Source organism: Nesoenas mayeri (genome assembly GCF_963082525.1).
Source record: "Nesoenas mayeri genome assembly, chromosome: 2".
Lineage (NCBI taxonomy): Eukaryota > Metazoa > Chordata > Aves > Columbiformes > Columbidae > Nesoenas > Nesoenas mayeri.
Genome location: NC_137543.1, coordinates 96,775,061 through 96,795,214, shown reverse-complemented (window position 1 = coordinate 96,795,214; position 20,154 = coordinate 96,775,061). Strand labels below are relative to the sequence as shown.

Sequence of the window (20,154 nt, the reverse complement as noted above, 5' to 3'; positions counted from 1 at the left end):
CCTGATGTTGTTTGCTGTCTAGCTTGACTCCTCGTGAGTCTTCGGGTCCCTCTAACTGACCCCGAAGAATCGGAATCCTCCTCAGGAGCCGAAGGCATAGGGGGAGAGGGGGGTCTTGGATTTACTACTGGCGGGGGATCATAGGGAGGAGGAGGGGGTGGAGGTTCCTCAGGGGCCCTCTTTTTGCGGCCAGATTTCTTTTCACCTAAGGCGAAAATCCCAGCACTAGTAGCAGAAGATAGCCAACAACGCGCATACTCGCTCTCCTCAGGATTAAAGGGCTCCTTATCATTTACATAAAGATTTAGGGCCTGACAAATCCAATTCTCATACGACCCAAAAATTGGCCAAAATAAATGATCTGATCTAATCTGCTGGTTTCCCCAGACATGCATGCAATAATAAACCATCTTCTCCTTACTTTTGTTTCGTGTGCAAGACGCACCTTCCCAATTCTTGAGCATAAGGCCCAATGGGGAATCTCGGGGAATATCTGGTAACCTCTCCTTGGGTCCCTTCCCCATGAAATCAGAGGGCTTGCTCTTCCTCTGTCCCATCTTCCGGAGTGCCTTCTTTCACACACACACACGCACCTCTCGTTCGTGGCTCACGCCCTCGCGGACAATGAGAACCGCACTACTAGAGAGTCCCGCCCTGCCTTACGGCAGAGTCCACACTCGCTTCGCTTCCTCCCCAAAACGGGGGGGGGGCGTCTCGTTCAAGCACACTCCAGGAAACCCACCCCAACCGAACGGAATCGCTTTCTATACTTACCCTCCCTGGGGTCTTCGTCCGGTTCTTCGTGCACAAAGTTTTACGGGGCTTAATTCTTTTGCCTAATTACCTGAATTTAGGGTTCGGAGGTTAAGGTTTCGGGGCGATCCTTCGTCAACTCCAGGGCCGTCTGAAACTGGGACGGGGCGCCTCCCTGAAGTTTAGAAGTCCCTCCGAGAAATCCTTAATCCGAGTCACGGCACCAAAATTTGTTATAAATGAAGACAAGTCTTTGAGCCAATTAATTAATTTTATTGATTAAGCAAATTTAAAGCAAGCAGTAATTAGGCAAAACAGCGCTGGGTGACCGAGGGAAGCTCAGTTCCGCCACGGCACACAACTCAACTTTTCATATGTGCTTATATATGTTATACACTTGTTCACGCACTGGGACACCCTGACGAGTTAGCTCCTGGTTGGCTAGTCGACGGTGAAAGATGTTGCTGGGTGTCGCTTGGTGTTTGTGCCTCTGGAGTTCTGTTATCTGTTGTACCATCTGGGCGCTCTGTTATCTGTTACACCATTCGGGCACTCTGTTATCTGTTGCACCATCCGGCCATTGGCTTGGTTGGGGTCCGGCATCCGGCCATTGGCTTGGTTGGGGTCTGGCATCCGGCCGTTGGCTTGGTTGGGGCCCAGCATCCGGCCATTGGCCTAACTACTATTTTTTACAAAATATAATGAAACTTGCACAAGCGTAATTATTTCTTACAACGATATGCATAATATGATTGAACCCTACTCGATTTGTTCAACAACCTTGACCATATCTATTACAGGAGGGGGGGAGACGGGGAGAGGCGTAAGCGGGGGAGGGGGGAGACGGGGAGTGAAGGTGGAAGGGGGGGAAGGAAGGGGGGAGACGGGAGGGGGTAGAAGGGCATGGCTGCCCTGAACCCATCACCCCCTAGAGATGAAGTCGAAGGGAGAAACTACTCAGCTGGCAAATATTCCAAAAACACAAACACGTTTTGCTCACAGACCCAACAGCAAGTTTCCCCTCAGCAAACAAAAGATTAAACAGCACCAACAAGCAGAAATAATACTCACAAGTGTGACCCATCTTCTGCGGGATTTTCCCGTACCGGCCGACACCGCCGGACCCGGCGGGCACACCCGCTCCAGCTGCCCGCCAAGCGGCGGCGCCGGCCGCGCCACCCACGCGTGCCCACAAGCGGCCTCGCCCTCCCCGCCCGCCCGCCGGGCACAAGACGGACCCCAGCGCAGCCCCGCCCGGGCACCGGGAGAGCGCGGAAGCGTCGCGGCGCCGGTTCCCGAGCGGCAGCAGCAGCGGCAGCAGCAGCTGAGAGGGGCTGGTGCTCGCCTTGGCCGCCGTGCTGGACACACACCCGACCCATCGCTACCGCCTCCCGCAAAGACCGACCCAGCAGCCCCGACGGGCGGATGGCAGAGCCGTCGCTCCTCGGCCCCGCCCCGTGTGCCGGTAAACGCGGGAACGAGTGGGAGTCGCGCGGTTTGGCTGCTCCCGAGAGAGAGCTGGAGGAAAAACTCTTCCCGCCCCCTGTCCCTTCTTCTCCAGCCGGGCAGCCTCCTGCAGCTGCCGCCGCTCCAACCGCTGCCGACAGCCCGGTGGCCCCGATGTGCCACCCCACCCTTCCATCGGGCTTTTTCTTGTGCGTGGAGTGGCCGGTGGAGACTCTTCTCATTAACTCACAAGAAGGTTGTTGCAAGAAGGATTTCTGGAAGCGCTCGAACATCCGTAGAATTGGCTTGGAGCCAAAAAAGCACTGTCTCTTCAAACACGTTTTGCATTCTTAACACTACAGCACTAAAGAAAATCGGTATTTCCACTTGTACAGCCATTGCACATTCTGTGGCGGGTCAGAGTCCAGAAGAACCGCGCCTTCAGAAGCTCTGTCCTCTGCCTCGGAGGGTGACGCTCCCTCCAGAAACGCCCCCACCTCTCAGAGGAGGGACAGCTGCTGCTGTCCTGGGGCTGCAGGCTGGGCTCTCAAACGAGCCGACTTCCCGGGTCACTCCGAACAACTCGGCTGTCGGCTCCTGGAGTGAAATGCAACCTTTGCAACCCCCTGATGCCGCTGCCCTGCTGGGCTGGGCACAGGAGCCCTTCGCCGTGACCAGGGCAGGGAGATGCAACGCTGGGCTTGACTCGCTGCGGAGCTGCAGGGCTGGTGTGTCACCCTGCAGCAGAGGGGGATGAAGTGCCAGCTGGGGCAGTGACAGTGACTGTGCCAGTCAGCGCAGGCAGGTGACAGGAACAACCACGAAGCCACTAATGAAATGCAAAGAGTACAGCGCGGGAAAGAGCACTGGATCAGCAGCTGGTGGATTGTCTCTTCGTTTTCGGTTGACTATCCGTGTTCTGTATTGAATTATTGATTTCTTTTTACTGATGTATGGTTGGTCATCTTAATACGTTTGGGGATTTCTTGGATATTAGTTTTCCTTTCTTTTACAAGGGGAAAATGGTGTGGGACACATTTTTATTCATACATGGTATAGGACTAACACTGTTTTTGCCAGTGCCTAACCAGACTCTATTGAATGGAGCTTGGGACTTGATACAAGGCTTCATGCAAATTTGGAAGCAGAGGGACCAGGGGATGTGTCTCAAGCAATACTACAGGGTCTTTCAAAAACATGGTCCCAATTTCAAAGGCAGAATGATTTCCAGTTGGGTCCATCTTTCCAAAACATCCTGTACTTGGAGAGAGTTGTGGAAACAAACTTGAGATGGGTCCTATGTTACCTCTGTTCCTGCTCCTCGTCCCATAGACATGTAAATATAGAAAATTAAATCGATAAATGTGTGCACACAGAAGCCCACAGAACCCCACAGGAGACTGCAGGAGACAGAAGGACACCGCTAGAAACCACAGGACACCATTGGCTCTGTGTCTTGGTTTAAAAAGGAAAAAGGTTTTCATATTTCAGCAAATAATTAAGACTTTTGTTTTCTCTCTCCTTCTCCCTAGAGATGTGTCTATGGACAATATAGTTTAGAAAACTATGTACATATAGACAATAACAACTAGAAATGCATCCACACAGAAGCCCGCTGGGGACCGCCGGAGATTGCAGGAGACCGTGGGAGACTGAAGAACACCGCTGGAAACCACAGGACGCCACTGGAGAACGTCGGAGACCAAAGGACACCGTGGGACCTGCACCTTGCCTGGAAAAAGGAAAAGTTTCTTAACATTTTACAAATACTTCAGACTTTTTTCTTTCTCTCTCCCTCTGTAAATAACAGAAATGCAGTACGAGAGGAAGGGAGAAAAAGTCGTCTTTTGAACTTACAATCATGATGCGATCTGCTACAATAATAGATTTTAACATTGACAGAAACATGCTCCTAGTGATGCATCTAGTAAAAAAACAGGAAAGATTTGGATCAGTTCTAGTGTAACATTGTATCTGCTGAGACCGTGGCTTCCCTAGATGTCAGCTGGGGAATATAGAGGCTGCAGGAAAGTTTGTTGACAGAAAGTGGGAAACGTGGATTTTTTTTCCCACTTAACTTTTTCTTTCCCCTTTCCAGAATCACAGAATCACAGAATCGACTGGGTTGGAAAAGACCTCAGAGGTCACCGAGTCCAACCTTTGGTCCAACTCTAGTCCGTTTACTAGATCATGGCACTAAGTGCCATGTCCAATCTCAGTTTAAAAACCTCCAGGAACGGCGAGTCCACCACCTCCCTGGGCAGGCCGTTCCAATGCCTGACCACTCCCTCTGTAAAGAATTTCTTTCTAATATCCAGCCTAAATTTCCCCTGGCAGAGTTTAAGCCCATGCCCCCTTGTCCTATTGCTGACTGCCTGGGAGAAGAGACCAATTCCCAGCTGGCTAGAACTTCCCTTCAGGTAGTTATAGAGAGTGATGAGGTCACCTCTAAGCCTCCTCTTCTCCAGACTAAACAACCCCAGCTCCCTCAGCCTGTTCCCATAGGTCTTATGTTCAAGTCCCTTCACCAGTCGTGTTGCTCTTCTCTGGACCCGCTCCAGCACTTCAATGTCTTCCCTGAACTGAGGGGCCCAGAACTGAACACAGTACTCCAGGTGTGGCCTCACCAATGCAGAGTACAGGGGAAGGATCACTGCCCTTGTCCTGCTGACCACGCTATTTTTGATACAGGACAGGATACCATTGGCCTTCTTGGCCACCTGGGCACACTGATGGCTCATGTTGAGCTTCCTGTCAATTAGTACCCCCAGATCGCTTTCTGTCTGACTGCTCTCCAGCCACTCTGCGCCCAGCCTGTAGCGCTGCAGGGGGTTGTTGTGACCGAAGTGCAGCACTCGGCACTTGGCACTGTTGAACTTCATCCCATTGGAATCAGCCCATTTTTCCAGCCTATCCAGATCCCTCTGCAGAGCCCTCCTGCCTTCCAGCAGGTCGACACTCCCTCCCAACTTGGTGTCATCAGCAAATTTGCTGATGATGGTCTCAATCCCCTCATCTAAATCGTCAATAAAGATGTTAAACAGGACTGGACCCAACACTGACCCCTGGGGACACCACTAGTGACTGGCCGCCAGCTGGATGCAGCCCCATTCACCAGCACTCTCTGGGCCCGGCCCTCCAGCCAGTTCTTAACTCAGCGTAGAGCGCACTTGTCCAAGCCACGGGCTACCAGCTTTTGCAGGAGTATATTATGGGAGACAGTGTCGAAGGCCTTGCTGAAGTCCAGCTAGACCACATCCACGGCTTTCCCCTCATGCACCAGGTGAGTCACCTGATCATAAAAGGAGATCAGGTTGGTCAGACAGGACCTGCCCCTCCTAAACCCATGCTGGCTGGGTCTGATCCCTTGTCCATCCTGAAGGTGCTGTGTGATTCCATTCAGGATGATCTGCTCCATAACCCTGCCAGGCACCGAGGTCAGGCTGACAGGCCTGTAGTTGCCAGGGCCAGCTTTGCAGCCCTTTTTGTGGACTGGGGTAACATTGGCCAATTTCCAATCATACGGGACCTCCCCAGTGAGCCAGGACTGTTGGAAGATGATGGAGAGCGGCTTGGCAAGTTCTTCTGCTAGCTCCCTCATCACCCTAGGATGGATCCCATCTGGTCCCATAGACTTGTGAGGATCCAGATGGCTCAGTAAATCACCAACTATTTCCTCCTAGAATACAAGGGGCCTATTTGGCTTCCTATCTCTGTCAACCACCTCCAGAAATGAGTTGTCCTGAGGGCCACCTGTCTTACTGGTAAAAACTGAGGCAAAGTAGGCATTAAGTACCTCAGCTTTCTCCTCATCTTTGTTAACTGTATTTCCCTCAAAGTCCAACAGAGAATGGAGGTTTTCCTTGCCCCTCCTTTTGTTATTAACATATTTGAAGAAGGACCTTTTATTATCCCTGACAGAATTGGCCAAATTAACTTCAAGTTGCACTTTTGTTTCCCTGATTTTTTTTCTGCATGATCTAGCTCTTTCCATAAATTCTTCATAAGTAGCCAGCCCTTTTATTCCACAGTCGGTAAAGTCTCTTTTTATTTCTGATTTCATTCAGAATCTCCCTGTTTAGCCAAGCCGGTTGTCTTCCCCGCCGGCTAGCCTTTCGGCACACTGGTATAGCCTGTTCCTGTGCACTCAAAACCTCCTGCTTGAAGCATGTCCAACCCTCCTGGGCCCCCTTGTTTTTAAGCATTGTTTCCCAGGGTATGCTCTGAACTAGACTTCTGAATAGGCAAACATCTGCCCTCCGGAAGTCCAGCGTAGAGGTTTTGTTAATGGTTCTCCTTGTATCTCTGGGTATTGAAAATTCTATTATTTCACGGTCGCTATGCCCCAGGCGGCCTCCAACCACTACATCTCCCACCAGCCCTTCTCTGTTTGTAAACAGTAGGTCTAGCGGGGTCTTGCCCCTGGTAGGCTCATTTACCAGCTGATGAAGGAAATTGTCCTCTATACACTCTAGGAACTTCCTAGACTGCCTCTTCTGTGCAGTATTGAGCTCCCAGCAGATATCCGGCAGGTTAAAGTCACCCACAAGAACAAGGGCCATCGATTTTGAGACATCTGCCAGCTGCTTGTAGAATAATTCATCTCCTTCATCGTCCTGGTTGGGCGGTCTATAACAGACACCCACGAGGATGTCAGCCTTGTTGAACTGCCCTCTGATTCTGGTCCACGGGCACTCAACTTTGTCACTGCTGACCTCAAGTTTAACAGAGTCGAGTGACTCTCTAACATACAAAGCCACCCCGCCACCTCTTCTGCCCTGCCTATCTTTTTTGAAGAGCTTGTAGCCACACATAGCAGCACTCTAGTCATATGAGACATCCCACCATGTTTCTGTGATGGCAACTATGTCATAGCTTTCCTGCTGCACGATGGCTTCCAGCTCCTCTTGTTTGTTGCCCATACTGCATGCATTAGTGTACATGCACTTCAAGTGGGCTGCTGATTTCACTCTTAATTCGGGCTTTCCTTCCTTAGGCTGATCTTTGGAGAGCCCAGTTTCAATCCCTTCCCCCTTCAAACCTAGTTTAAAGCCCTCCTGATCAGCCCTGCCCACTTATGGGCTATAGTCCTCTTGCTCTCCCTAGCAGGATGAAGCCCATCTGATTTGAGGAGACTAGGTACCATGGAGTTTGCCCCATGGTCAAAAAACCCAAAATTTTGACGGTGACACCAATCCTTAAGCCACCTGTTGATGAGATGGGCTTTTCTACTCCTCTCTTTATTTAGCTCCTCCTCCATCCCAGATAGCACAGGAACTGAGGCAAATATCACTTGTGCTCCCATCCCATTAACTGACCAACCCAGCGCTTTAAAGTCCTTTTTAATTATCTTGGTACTTCTTCTGTTGATGTCCTCGCTGCCAGCTTGGACTACTAACAGGGGATAGTAGTCTGAGGGCTGAATTAGCTCCAGAAGTCTTCTCTTAATGTCCCTCACCCTGGCCCCAGGAAGGCAGCACATCTCCCTGTGGGATGGGTCTGGGCGACATGTAGGGCCCTCTGTTCCCCTCAGAAGGGAGTCGCCAACTACTACCACTCTTCTTTTTTTTTTGTCTTCTTACAGCTGCAGTTGTAATCCTTTTTGCAGATGAGGGGGCTCTCCAGGTGGATCTTCTTGGCTGTCCTCTGCCTGATTTTCAGGGTCCAGGGCCTCATATCTATTTATTAAGGGCACCAAGGGTGGTGAAGGGGTTCGAGAGAAGGTTGTTTTACCTCTCCGATCAGGGACCTGTTGCCATTCCCCCCCATCAATTAGATCTGCTCTAGCTGCCTTATGGCAGGAGGGACAAGGCTTTGCCATCTCCTGTTGCACAACCTTGCTCAAAACAAACTGTTTTGACTCCACCAGTCAATTTCTTCTTCACTCCCCCTAATGCTCCTTAGTCTCTCCACCTCTTCCTCTTCTTCCCACCCCTGTTTAGGCTCACGACCTTCCAAAAGCTATTGCAGCAGATTGCACACAAGTCCCTGCCGTTGTCTCGAACTCTGTAAAACCATCAGGCAGATACGTTATTGGAATATTGTCTTGTGTGCTGCTGGGCCAAGAAGTGACATGAACGCCATGTAAACACGGGCAGTGATGGCTCCTGGTCAGCAGTCACAGGTTGGCCTCAGTAATTGCTGTGAGATTAATCCCACACAGGAGCAACAGTATATGCTTCTGCCTTGTCAGCCTTATGAACAGGGCAAGTGGAGGGGAAAAATGCTCTTCTGTTAACTTCAAGTCATCATCTATGCTATCTGCAGCAATAATAGATTCTAACATCAAAAAAACCCTCCTCATTATGCATCCGTTAGTAAAACTGAGAAGAATTGCATCAGATCTAGCGTACAATTGTATGTACCGAGCCCGTGGCTTCAGTACAAGTAAGCTGGGAATCTAGAAGCTGCAGGAAAATTTGTTGACCAAAACGGGTAACTTTGATTTTTTATTTCCCCCATTAACCGTTTTCCCCCCCTTCCTATTTTCCCATCCCTCTTTAGGCTCATAACCTTGCAAAGGCTATTGCAGCAGCTCCCACATTTCTTCTGAAGCATCCAGATGCTGAAATGAGGCAGAGAAATGTGGCCTACTGTCAGAGCAGACCTGAGGCTGAGGAGCAAATTAGAGACCTGGAGACAGAAGCTTACGAGGTATGCTTTTTATTCAGAGCCTGGTCTTTGGGATCCCTTCTATCATACCTCTGATGGGGTGAGATTCAAGGGTCTTGATTGCTTACATGTCCTCTGCTCCTCCTCTCCTTCCCCTCTTGCTGTTTCCTGCGTCACCTCTGTTGTGTCTTCTTGTTGCATTCAGTAATTCTCATCTCTGGCATTTTGTTTCTTCTTCCCAGGTTTGGTCAGGAAATCGTAACAGAGCTTTAGGAAGAAGTACTGGAAGTAAGGCTGGACTGGCAACAAATCCACACTGTGTTTTGGCAAAAAAGGGACACGGTTAGGTTGATTACTCCCCTGTCCTGTAGACGACAGGGACTGATTTGGGGCCAGCACCCCAAAGGCTTCCTCTCAAGGGTGCTGGGCGGGGTTGGGGTGGGCGGGGCACACGCGTGGCTCTGTCACCCCCGTGTCACAATGCCAGCACCCGGCAACGCAGCACTCACAATGCCCCGAGCAGGATCAAAAGGAGCAGCCGGGTCCCGTGTCCAGTGCCAGAGCTGGCCCGGGGGCAGCCCCAACACATCCCGGAGGAAGCACTTGAGGAGCTGCTGGAACCACAGGGCAGGGGCTGAGGGAGGAAGAGCTTGCATGAGGCTGCTGGAGGTTCTCCACTGCAAGGTGATCTGCTGCCACCTTCCAAGCTCAGCTCATGGATGGAAATCCTTTTGAGCTGGATAGCAGTGGAGAGACCAAGGGAATTTCTTCTGTCCTTGGAACACCCACTGGTGTCCCACCAGGCGCAGGAAGGATTCTTGCTCCCAAGGTCCATCCGCTCAGAAGCATTTGGGCACTCTCGGAAGTCCGGGAGATTGCTCCAGCTCAAGGGAGGATAGCATAGGACAGGCTAGGTTTTGGGCAGGTCCTGGGAGGCGTGAGCAGCCTGTGGGACAAGGAGCCAGGTCTGGCTCACATGCTCAGGGAACAGCCGATCGCCAGCACTGGGGTCAGGAAGGAATTTTTTCCCCCGGGGCGGATTGGCACTGGTCCCCGGGGTTTTTTTGCCTTCCTCTGCAGCATTGAGCATGACCACTTTGCAGAGCTTCTCTGGGCCCTTTTGGCTCGGTTCCTGCCTGTTGCTCAAGCACCAGGAAGATGGCCTCTCGTGCCCTGCAGCTGGGGGGAGGAAGGCTTTTTTTCCCCACACGTGGGACAGCAAGCGTCTCTGGGGGTTTTTTGCCTTCCTCTGCAGCGCTGAGCACGGCCCCTTGCCACGGCTTCTTTGGGCCATTTGGGCTAGGCGCCTGCTGCTCCACGAGGTGGCCCTAAACTTAGCTAGAACAGTCTACCTAAACCAGCATAGAACAACTCACCTAAACCAACCTTAAACAACCTAAACCAGTCTGCCTTAAAAAATTTCAATCAGCCACCAACAACCTAAACAGAACCTTAATCTACAACAAACTACCTAAACCAACCTAAACCAAACAAAAGAAACCAACCTAAAAACCCTAAAACAAACCTACCCAAACCAAATGACCTAAAAAATCCTACCTAAAACAATCTAAAACTACAGAAACCGGCATTTCTCAGCCAACCTTAAGCAACCTGTAACCAAACCCAAACCAACCAATCTTAAGCTAAAACAACCATTAAACAATCTCAAACAACTTCAAAACAATCTGACAAAGGATAAAACTACCTAAAACAACCCATCTAAACCAACCTCAAAAATATGAAACCAAATGACACAACCTGACCAAAATGACGTAAAGCAAACAACCCAAAGCTAAATAGAACCACTGAAACCAGCCTACAATCACCAAGCTAAAAACCAATCTAAATCACGGAAATGTCAACAACTAAGCTAAAACTACCGGATCCCCTTGACCTAGCAATGGTTCGCCTCTAGCGGGGAAGGTCGTCCTCTCTGAGCAAGGGAGGGAAACACGTGGAGCAGGGAAGGAGGAAGGGGACATCTGCTGAGACAGCAGAAACAGCCCAATCCAGCCTGGTGATTAGTGGGGGGACACATGTCCCAGCCAGATTGCGGTCACATCCAAATCATCCAGACACAACCTAAAACCAACAAAACACAATGTCAATCTAACCAAAACACCTAAAGCACCCTCAACAACTAATCTAAACCATCCCAACCAGAAGGAACCCATCTTCAAAACATGTAACGTAAATAACACTGCCTAAAACAACCTACCAAAAAGTAACTAAACCAACCTAAACCAAACAACCTGAGCCAGCCTCAACAGAAACCCTCCAAGCAACCTAAACAATCTAAACCAAACCTGCCTAAACCAACCTACCTGAGAACACAGACACCCACCAACCCACCTAAACTGCCTACTGAAAAGAAACAACCTAAAATAACCAACCAACCAACCAACCAACTTAAAATCATCTAAACAAACCTAAACCAAACTACTGAAAACGGCCTCAACGAAAACAGCTTCAGATACGTCACCTAAAACAACCAAGGGAAGACACCTTCAACCAAAAATCACCTAAATTAACCTTAAATAACTGCAACCAACCAACCTTCAAGAACGTCAACCAATCTAGCTTCAAAATCTTCAAACAACCAGCCATCAACAACCTAAAAAGAACCTTCAACAATCTACAGCATACTACCTGAACCAACCTCAAGCAACCTCAAGCAACTAACCAAAACCAAAATACAAACAACCTTCAATGACCTCCAAGAACCCAGCTACAACAACATGAAGCCTCTGAGAAACAACCTACAAACACACAACCAGCCTCAGACAGCACAAAACAACTGAAAACAACAAACCCCAACCAACCTCAACCTACTTAAGCCAAGTGACCAAAAAAACCTCAACCACCAAACAACCAAAACCAAACCTACCAAAAAACCAAAACTAAACCACCTAGTCAACCTGAGCCACCACAAAACACCTCAACAACCTCCAACAGCCTACCCAAATCAAATCACCTCATCCAAACTACCTAAATACAACTAAACCAACCTCAAACAAACAACCTGAACCAACCTCAACACAAACCCTTCAAGCAACCTCAGTGATGGAAACCAAACCTACCTAGGCCAACCTACCTGAAAACACAGACATCCATGAACCTACCTAAACTGCCTACTGAAAAGAACAGAAGAAAATCAAACCAACCTCAAAGAAGCAACCTAAACCACCCAACCTCCAATCATCTAAACAACCTCCATCAAACCACCTACACCAACCTCACACAAACTACTGAAAGCAACCTCCACAAAAACAACTTCACATACCCCACCTAAAACAACCAACAGAAAACAACTTCAACCAAAAATCACCTACATCAAGCTACCTAAACCCACCAGCCTTCAACAACCAGCTTCTCACAACCACCCTCAAAGAACAACCTGCCCCAAACAAACCACCTCCAACCACCTCAACAACCTCAACCAAGCTACCAAACCCAAAAACCTCCCTCCACCAAAACAGCCCCTGCTTGGAAGGCCTCCAGCCTGGCTGCACCATGCGCAGCTGCCACTCGGCAGCTCTCCGTGCAGGCAACACCAGCGCCTGGCAGGGACCAGAGCGCTTCTCGTGCACCCTGCCCAAGAAGTACAGCAGCAAAACAGGTGTGCAAGGCAAAAAGTCTGCTTGTCATCGCTACGTGTCACGTAGCTCTGGAAAACATCCCACGGTACCACAGCCATCATCAACTTCTCCTCCTCCTTCTTCTTTTGGGCATGGTCAGTCCCACGCCTCATTCTCAAGGTTCTCCCTCTTCAGGAACCAGGCAAAGCTTGGCCTCTATTGCTGCTGCTGCTCTCTGCAGCTCTGGGACTTGGCTTTGCCAGCCTGCAAGGGCTGTTTGTTCAAGCTAAACGGAAGAATGCATCAGCCTGCTCCTGGCTACATGTGGGCTTGTGTTAAGGATTATGAGCATTGGCTCTGAAAAAGAGTGAGAAACGGAAATGACATGGAATAACAGAACATGACAAAACACAAAATGAAGTAAATTAAAAATATAAATAAAATAAAATAAAATAAAGTAAAGTAAAATAAAATAAAATAAAATGAATTAAAGTAAAAAAAATAAAAAAAATAAAAAAATAAAATATAAATAAAATAAAATAAAATAAAATAAAATAAAATAAAATAGAAAAATTGTATCCATTGCATTTTATGTCCTGGAAAGTGGTTTTGAGGGAAGAGAGAGAGGAGAGAGAGAGAAGAGAAAAAAGGGAAAGGGAAAGGGAAAGGGAAAGGGAAAGGGAAAGGGGAAGGGGAAGGGGAAGGGGAAGGGAAAGGGGAAGGGGAAGGGAAGGGGAAGAGAAGGGGAAGGGGAAGGGGAACGGGAAGGGGAAGGCGAAGGGGAAGGGGAGAGAAGAGAAGAGGAGAGGAGAGGAGAGGAGAGGAGAGGAGAGGAGAGGAGAGGAGAGGAGAGGAGAGGAGAGGAGAGGAGAGGAGAGGAGAGAAAGAGAGGAGAATGCTGAAAAATATTGCACTACTTAATTTTTTCTCATGAGAATCAACACAGGAAAATTCTAAATTGTTTAAACAAAGAAAGTATTTGCTACAGTTGCACTTGATCAACATCCTGTTCTTTCCAACAAGTGAACAAGTGCAACCAAGTTTCTTTCAGGAGCCGTACGGAAGGAGAAAGTACAGATTCTGCTCTGTATGATAGCAAGCAGGTGAGGGAGCTGCTGCTGATTTGAAAACTATATGGGCTCTGCTGTGTCGGTTTTGAACCGGGGGAAGAAAAACAGCCCTTATTGTTTCACTATTTAGGTCCACTTTATCTCATTTGCAAGGTAGATCCATTGCTTGGAGAGACTGTTGAGAATTACCTGGAACTAACACTATTTTAGCACAGGATCTGTTTGTTCCTTGGCCAAAGAGTCGCTATGTCTTGGTTAATAACACTACACAATTTCATCAACATATTTCTGTCTCAAGGGGCCCAGTTCTATGTTATTTTCCAGTAACACATTCCTTCCTAATTCCCATCTCGGACTTAGAGATGAACGGCATATCATTTCTGCAGTGTCTACTTATCACCCAAGGAAGTCAACAAATCTCTTTTCCATAGCTACAAGGAGTTTTCAAAGATGTGACGGTTCCCTCCAGACATCGACTGATCTTAAAGAAGGAGCAAAATCCAAAAGGATCAATAAATGTGAAAAAGATCTTTGGTATTAGGGAACTGAGATGAACTGGTGCAACTTTCTTCCTTATTGATTTGAAAAGAATGCTGTTTGACTGCTGCTCATACTGATAATCCACAAAATATTTGCTACACTTTTTAGCCAAAGGACTAAGGCAGTGCCATCAGCAACTTCAGAACACACCCTGAAAAAAAAAGCAGATACTACAGCTCAGAGTCTGAGGAACCAGCATCAATGACTAATGACAGCTGTAACGTGGAGGGCACAGTAAGCCACAGTTGTAGAAGTTTGTTTATCATTTATCATGGCTCTGTTTTGAATACTGACATTTTCCATTACTTTTATTACAACTGTTATTATGAGATCATGACATCACCTATCATACAAGTGTAACTTTCTTAACTTTGCAATGAAAACTTCTGGACAATACACAAAGTTACACAAGCGAGGGAAGTACACAGGCAACTTGGAACTGGGCTCCTGACTTGCATTTCTGACTTTGAAAGCCTCTCTCCAAATCATTTCCCATCTTTCATGAAGATCCAGCAGCAGTTCTCCCCTGTGCCTCCTGCTTTCCTTTAGTCATCCAAAGCCCACAGAGCTGCACCGCAAGCTGGAAGAACAGTAGGCCAGCCTCATGGCCTCTTTCTGTCACCTAGTTTTTATGTACCATTTCTCACTGCTTACAACACCCAGTGATTCCTCATCACACATGACACTTCAGATAGTACATCCACGCATTATTTTTGCAGCATTGTATTTGCACATATTAGCTGTTGAACCCTCCAGATGATGTCTTGCCTTTCAAGAAGGGTGTAGGACAACTTCTGGGATTCTACAGAAAGTCAATAGGGCAATAGTGAAGAGAAACAAGTGTGTTTAAACATCTAAAAGGTAGCTATGAAGAAAAGCATTTGTGTACATCCACTGCACACAGGACACAGAATGATGAGGCTTAAGTTAAAAACCTGAAAAACGTAGGGTATGTAGCAACCTTTGCAACAGCAGTAATATTAAAGGATTTTTTTAAAGAACAAATTAGACAAGCATTTGTAAGGAATGATATGGAAAACTGATCATCCTCCTTTGAGATGTGAGCAGCACTGGACTATCTTTCAAGGTTCTTCTTTCCTCATTGCTGCCCCCCTGTGCGTTTCCGTGGTCATCACACAAGCATCATCATATTATCAAGGCTTAACAGCATTTGGATGCACAGAAACTGTCTTTAGAGCGATGTCCACAGACCGTGGAGTCAAGATCTGCTCTTTTTCTCTACCAAGCCTGAAAGCTCTCCAGTTTAAGACTGTTTTTAAAATTCTGAGTGAAGTAGAAATTAAATGCACACACTGGAACATGCAGAGAATTGTGTTAAAAAGAACGCAATGCAATAATTCTACACCGGCTAGAAATCTTCAAAGTGTTCTGACGACGACCCAACTTATTTCTAGGAAACAAAGTCTTTGGGGCCAAAATCAACACGATGTTCCAATCAAATATATTTATTGGTTTTTAAATATTTTTTTTTAATGTATGCATTGAAAAATCCTGGGGAAGGCAATTGGGACAGAAATGAAAACCCCTTCAGGGAGTCAGTGGTATAGATTGTCATCACGCAATCTAAACAAATTAGGTTCTGGTTGGACTCAATGATCTTGAGAGTCTCCTCCAACCAAAATGATTCTGTGATTCTACAAGTCAAGAGACAAGCTGGCATTGAGTGGGCAAGAACGCTTGGCAGCAGCCAGCAAGGGGCAACTATCATGGAGGAGGAAAGAGAGGAAGGAAGTGAACCAGATGACAATAAAGGGGAGCATGGGGAGAAAATGTCCCTGCAGCTGCTCTCGAGTGTGCTGTTCCCTCCCTCAAGAGTGCAGCTATGAGCAGGCAAAGTGGCACAGGGCATGTAGGGTGTGAGGGTTCAAAGCCTGCAAAGCTGCTGAGGTTTCATCCAAACACAAACCCTCCTGTCCCATCCCAACAGAGGGGATGAGCCCTGACTCAACAGATGAGACCAGGTGCAAGTTAACTCTGGGTTAATTCTGCGCGGTTATGTGAAGTGAATGGCAGACAATCACCTCCGGGGTCCAATTCAATTGTGAGTTTTACTAAAAGAACTTGTTGGGATATTGGTTACAGCAAATGGTGACTTGGCAAAGTATAACAGAACTTATCAACACATTAACAGCGAAAATCCTACTACAAGCGGTATTTTGGCAACCATCAGTATATATGAATATGAAATTTAACCAGAAATTAACAGCAGAGCTTAAAGATGGTGTTATCCTTATATGTTCAAAGGGGAAAGAGAGTGGTAGAGAAGGAAGGAAAGCTAAGGTATAAGGGAGAGAGAAAGAGAGAGTGATATATATATATACATATATCTATATCTATATATATACAGAAGGAGAGACAAAGAAATGAGGGTATAGAAAAAAGGAGAGAAGGAAAGAGCAGAGAGAAAGGAAGAAATAAAAGAGTGAGGGATCAGGTCTTTTACGGCCCCGCAGTGTGGATGACGGGACTTGTACGATGATGTGTAGCCTTGGTGTTCCACAGCGAGGATGCTGGGGTCAGGAGCGCAGCATCCTCCCATGTCTGGTTCAGAGTGAGGGTCCTCAGGGTGCTGGTATTCTCTTGGTGAGGCCAAGCTGGTATTTCCTTTGGTGAGACTGGACACGCCCTTAGATGAGACTGGTATCACAGTATCACAGTATGTTCTGGATTGGAAGGGACCTCAAAAGATCATCTAGTCCAATCCCCCTGCTGGAGCAGGAACGCCTAAGTGAGGTTGCATGGCCCTTAGATGAGACTGGTATTCCCTTCCATGCTGTTTTAGGGCGAGCTTTTTATAGCTTCCAGAGTAGAGTAAAGTCGGAGTAGGGGGAAGAAGTGGTGATTGCGATAGAGGGATGAAATAAATAACTTATGCTTTTTCTATGGATAAACAACATTTAATCCAATTCCTTGTATTCCTGAAACACGTGTTCATTAGAGCATAAGCAAACCAGCGCTGAGTGCGCGGGGGATTCGCTCCGCCCAACACGCACACCTTTAAACAATAAGAAGTGTGCTTAAATACAGTAAGGTATTACATATTCATAATGACCGCAGGAACACCTATACATTTTCATAACCTTTCCCCGCTTCTGATTAAAATGAGTCTCAGATAACCATTTCCATAGACGCTCCCCTGTTGCGCCTGCGCAGTACCACTTGGTGAATTTGAGGAGGGGTCTTTGGGGGTCTTTGGATGAAGGCTCGTTCAGCTTCATCACAGTGAACTTTTTACCTTTGGCTCATTATGTTGAATTGACTTGGACCAAGATGCCAAGTTGAATGAATATTTATTAAACCCCACTTCTCTCTGTTTAAAGTTTCGTACAGAGGTTTCCCCAGATGACTCCCTTTTTCCTTTGGTAAAGGAAAAATGCTGGTTGAATTATCCCTATTGTACAAGACCCTCTCCATTTAGGCATTAACTCATTATAAGCTCTATTCCCACATATCCAAAAGAATCCAGCGGGAGCTTTCCATGGTTTGTTTACATCGGTAGAGCCAGGATTCTGCCAATATCTCCTTAAATCCCCAATTTCCTCAAAAGGATTTGCTTTGCTTCGATTCTTCCAGCATATCATTTCATTTCCCAGGCTACAATTTCGAGACCAATATCCATTAGGTGGACCTGGCCACCAAGTGGGAAGAATAGAGGTATTTGATGAATTTACTCGTAACACTAACTTACAAGGGGTTTGCCCAACCTATTCAGTAAAACCCAGTTTACCATCATCCCTTGATATGCATACCTGCCCTATTATTAAGTGACTTAATACCCATCATTCTGGTCTTTTTTCCCCAGTTACATGAGTCCTGTTCCATACCAGTAATCCTTCTGGGCTTACACTCTCTCCTCTCCAAGGCCACTGTTCTGCCATTTGAGACCCCCCACATATCCAGCATGATGTGACATTTAATTCCCGGGCTATCTTTTCCATAAGATCTATAAACAGGTTTTTCCCTACTGTTGGTAATTGTAATCCCTTGTCTTTTTTCCTTACTTCTTCATACCAATCACTATTTTTCAGTACCAATTTCTGTTTCTCTTGCCTCCTTTTCAATTCCTGAGTGGCATTCTTAACTAACTCCTCCTTATACTGATCTTGCACTCTCCCTCCATCTGAATAGCCCTACATACCAGCTTGTGTAAAACAGATATTCTGTTCTCCCCTAGGGCAGGAGACAAAGCCTACACCGAGTCCACCTTTCCCTAGGTTTGTTGCTACCCCTAACTTCTGCCCTTGGATTTCACATTTTTCCAATTTTGTTCTGTCATAACACCCAGAATTAACATGAGTGTGATAACTGAGAACATATTGTGTCAGTCGTCCTATTCTCACGTGCTCATAGCATTTGGTACAGGGGTTGGCCAGGCTAAGTTAGGAACAATAAGTCACCGCTCCTAGCAAGAGGATCAGGTCCAGGTTTCTAGATCCTCTGCCTCTCTGGCCTACCAGGTTGCAGCTGGCAGCCGAGTTCGTCGTCTTCTCGGCAGCAAGGGTAGCGTCCCCGCCTTCCTGATTTTGCCGTTAGGTGGTGACTTTTTATCGTATTCCAAACTCTTGGCCTTCACTCCCCAGGAGCAACAGGACAACATGGAACTCTATTCTTCCTATCACTGGTGGACTCTCTAAGTTACCACCCACACCTTCAGTAAGTACCTCCCATCATTCTTCACTATTTTTTTTTTTTTTAATATTCCTCCAGTGGCTGCTAGAATTCTCAATCTAGCTTTGGTTTCCTTATCTCCTCTTAAATGTTTATTACACAATCCTGTTAGCAAGTTCCCTTCGTGGATATGCTTATATCACAGTCCATTACGACCTAAACACCAAATACAAATAAGAGAATTACATATATGACTTAGTTCAACATGCTTAACTATTAAACCATTCTTATTTTCATTTATACTGGACATTCATAACCTTTCCCTGCTTCTGATTAAAATGAGTCTCAGATAACCATTTCCATAGACGCTCCCCTGTTGCACCTGCGCAGTGCCACTTGGGGAATTTGAGGAGGGGTCTTTGCATGAAGGCTCCTTCAGCTTCATCACAGTGAACTTTTTACCTTTGGCTCATTCTGTTGAATTGACTTGGACCCAAGCTGCCAAGTTGAATGAAACCAGACTGGCGCCCCCTTTTGCTGTAAATCTTCGTTATCTTGTCTCCTCAAGTTTACAGCTAAACCGCATTTTTCACAGGGACAAGTCTGGACAAGTCCTGGGCCACACTGAGGGTCTCCCTTAGTGTCTTGCAGAAATCCAGGGGGAAATGGTGATTGCAAAAGACCAACAAGTTTTGACAAGCCCTGGGCCATGATAATGGGGTCTCAACTTTTCCCCTTTGTTTGCCAAGCTGGGCATATCAGGAGATGGGGCTATGTGCCCTCCAGCACATCGTCCATCTCCTGTCGGTCAGCCAGCCTGGATCTGTGGCTCCTTAGCTCGTCGCTGATGTGCAGATTGCAGTGCCTCCTGCTCTGAATGTGTCTTCTTCTGGCTGAACTAGTCACAATGTTTTCAGCCATGATCCTTATCAATGCTCAACACCTCCTTCATGGGTCTTCTAGCACTTCAGTATGGATCACAGAATGGTTGGGCTTGTAAGGGACCTCTGGAAACCATCTAGTCCAACCCACCTGCTAAAGTAGGTTCACCCAGAGCAGATCACACAGGAATGTGTCCAGACAGGTTCTGAATGTCTCACAGTATCACAGTATGTTTGGGATTGGAAGGGACCTCAAAAGATCATCTAGTCCAATCCCCCTGCTAGAGCAGGAACGCCTAGGTGAGGTCACACAGGAACATGTCCAGGCGGGTTTTGAATGTCTCCAGAGAAGGAGACTCCACAACCCCCCTGGGCAGCCTGTTCCAGTGCTCTGTCACCCTCACTGAGAAGTTTTTTCTCAAATTTAAGTGGAACCTCTTGTGTTCCAGCTTGATCCCATTACCCCTTGTCCTACCATTGTTTGACAACGAGAAGAGCCTGGCTCCATCCTCATGGCGCTCACCCTTTATAGATTTATAAACATTAATGAGGTCACCCCTCAGTCTCCTCCAAACTAAAGAGACCCAGCTCCCTCAGCCTTTCCTCATAAGGAAGGTGCTCCACTCCCTTAATCATCTTCGTTGG

The 20,154-nt window shown here is 47.3% G+C and overlaps 2 long non-coding RNA genes across 3 annotated transcripts in view; one reads left to right on the top strand and one right to left on the bottom strand.

The window, feature by feature from the left end:
* The window catches only part of LOC308037395, a 293,259-nt gene that overhangs the window by 7,659 nt on the left and 265,446 nt on the right, over window positions 1-20,154 (bottom strand). Inside the window, exons 1-2 of one of the 2 annotated variants that reach the window (XR_013921793.1) lie at window positions 1,825-1,949; window positions 775-1,435 (exon numbers count right to left, since the gene is read on the bottom strand). This is a non-coding gene — a long non-coding RNA (uncharacterized lncRNA). Of the gene's footprint in view, window positions 1-774; window positions 1,436-1,824; window positions 1,950-20,154 lie in introns of those variants that run through there. The other variant, XR_013921792.1, reaches the window with a different exon arrangement.
* LOC308037397 overlaps window positions 1-20,154 on the top strand; it is a 90,696-nt gene that overhangs the window by 63,257 nt on the left and 7,285 nt on the right. The gene's annotated exons all lie outside the window — the stretch shown is intronic.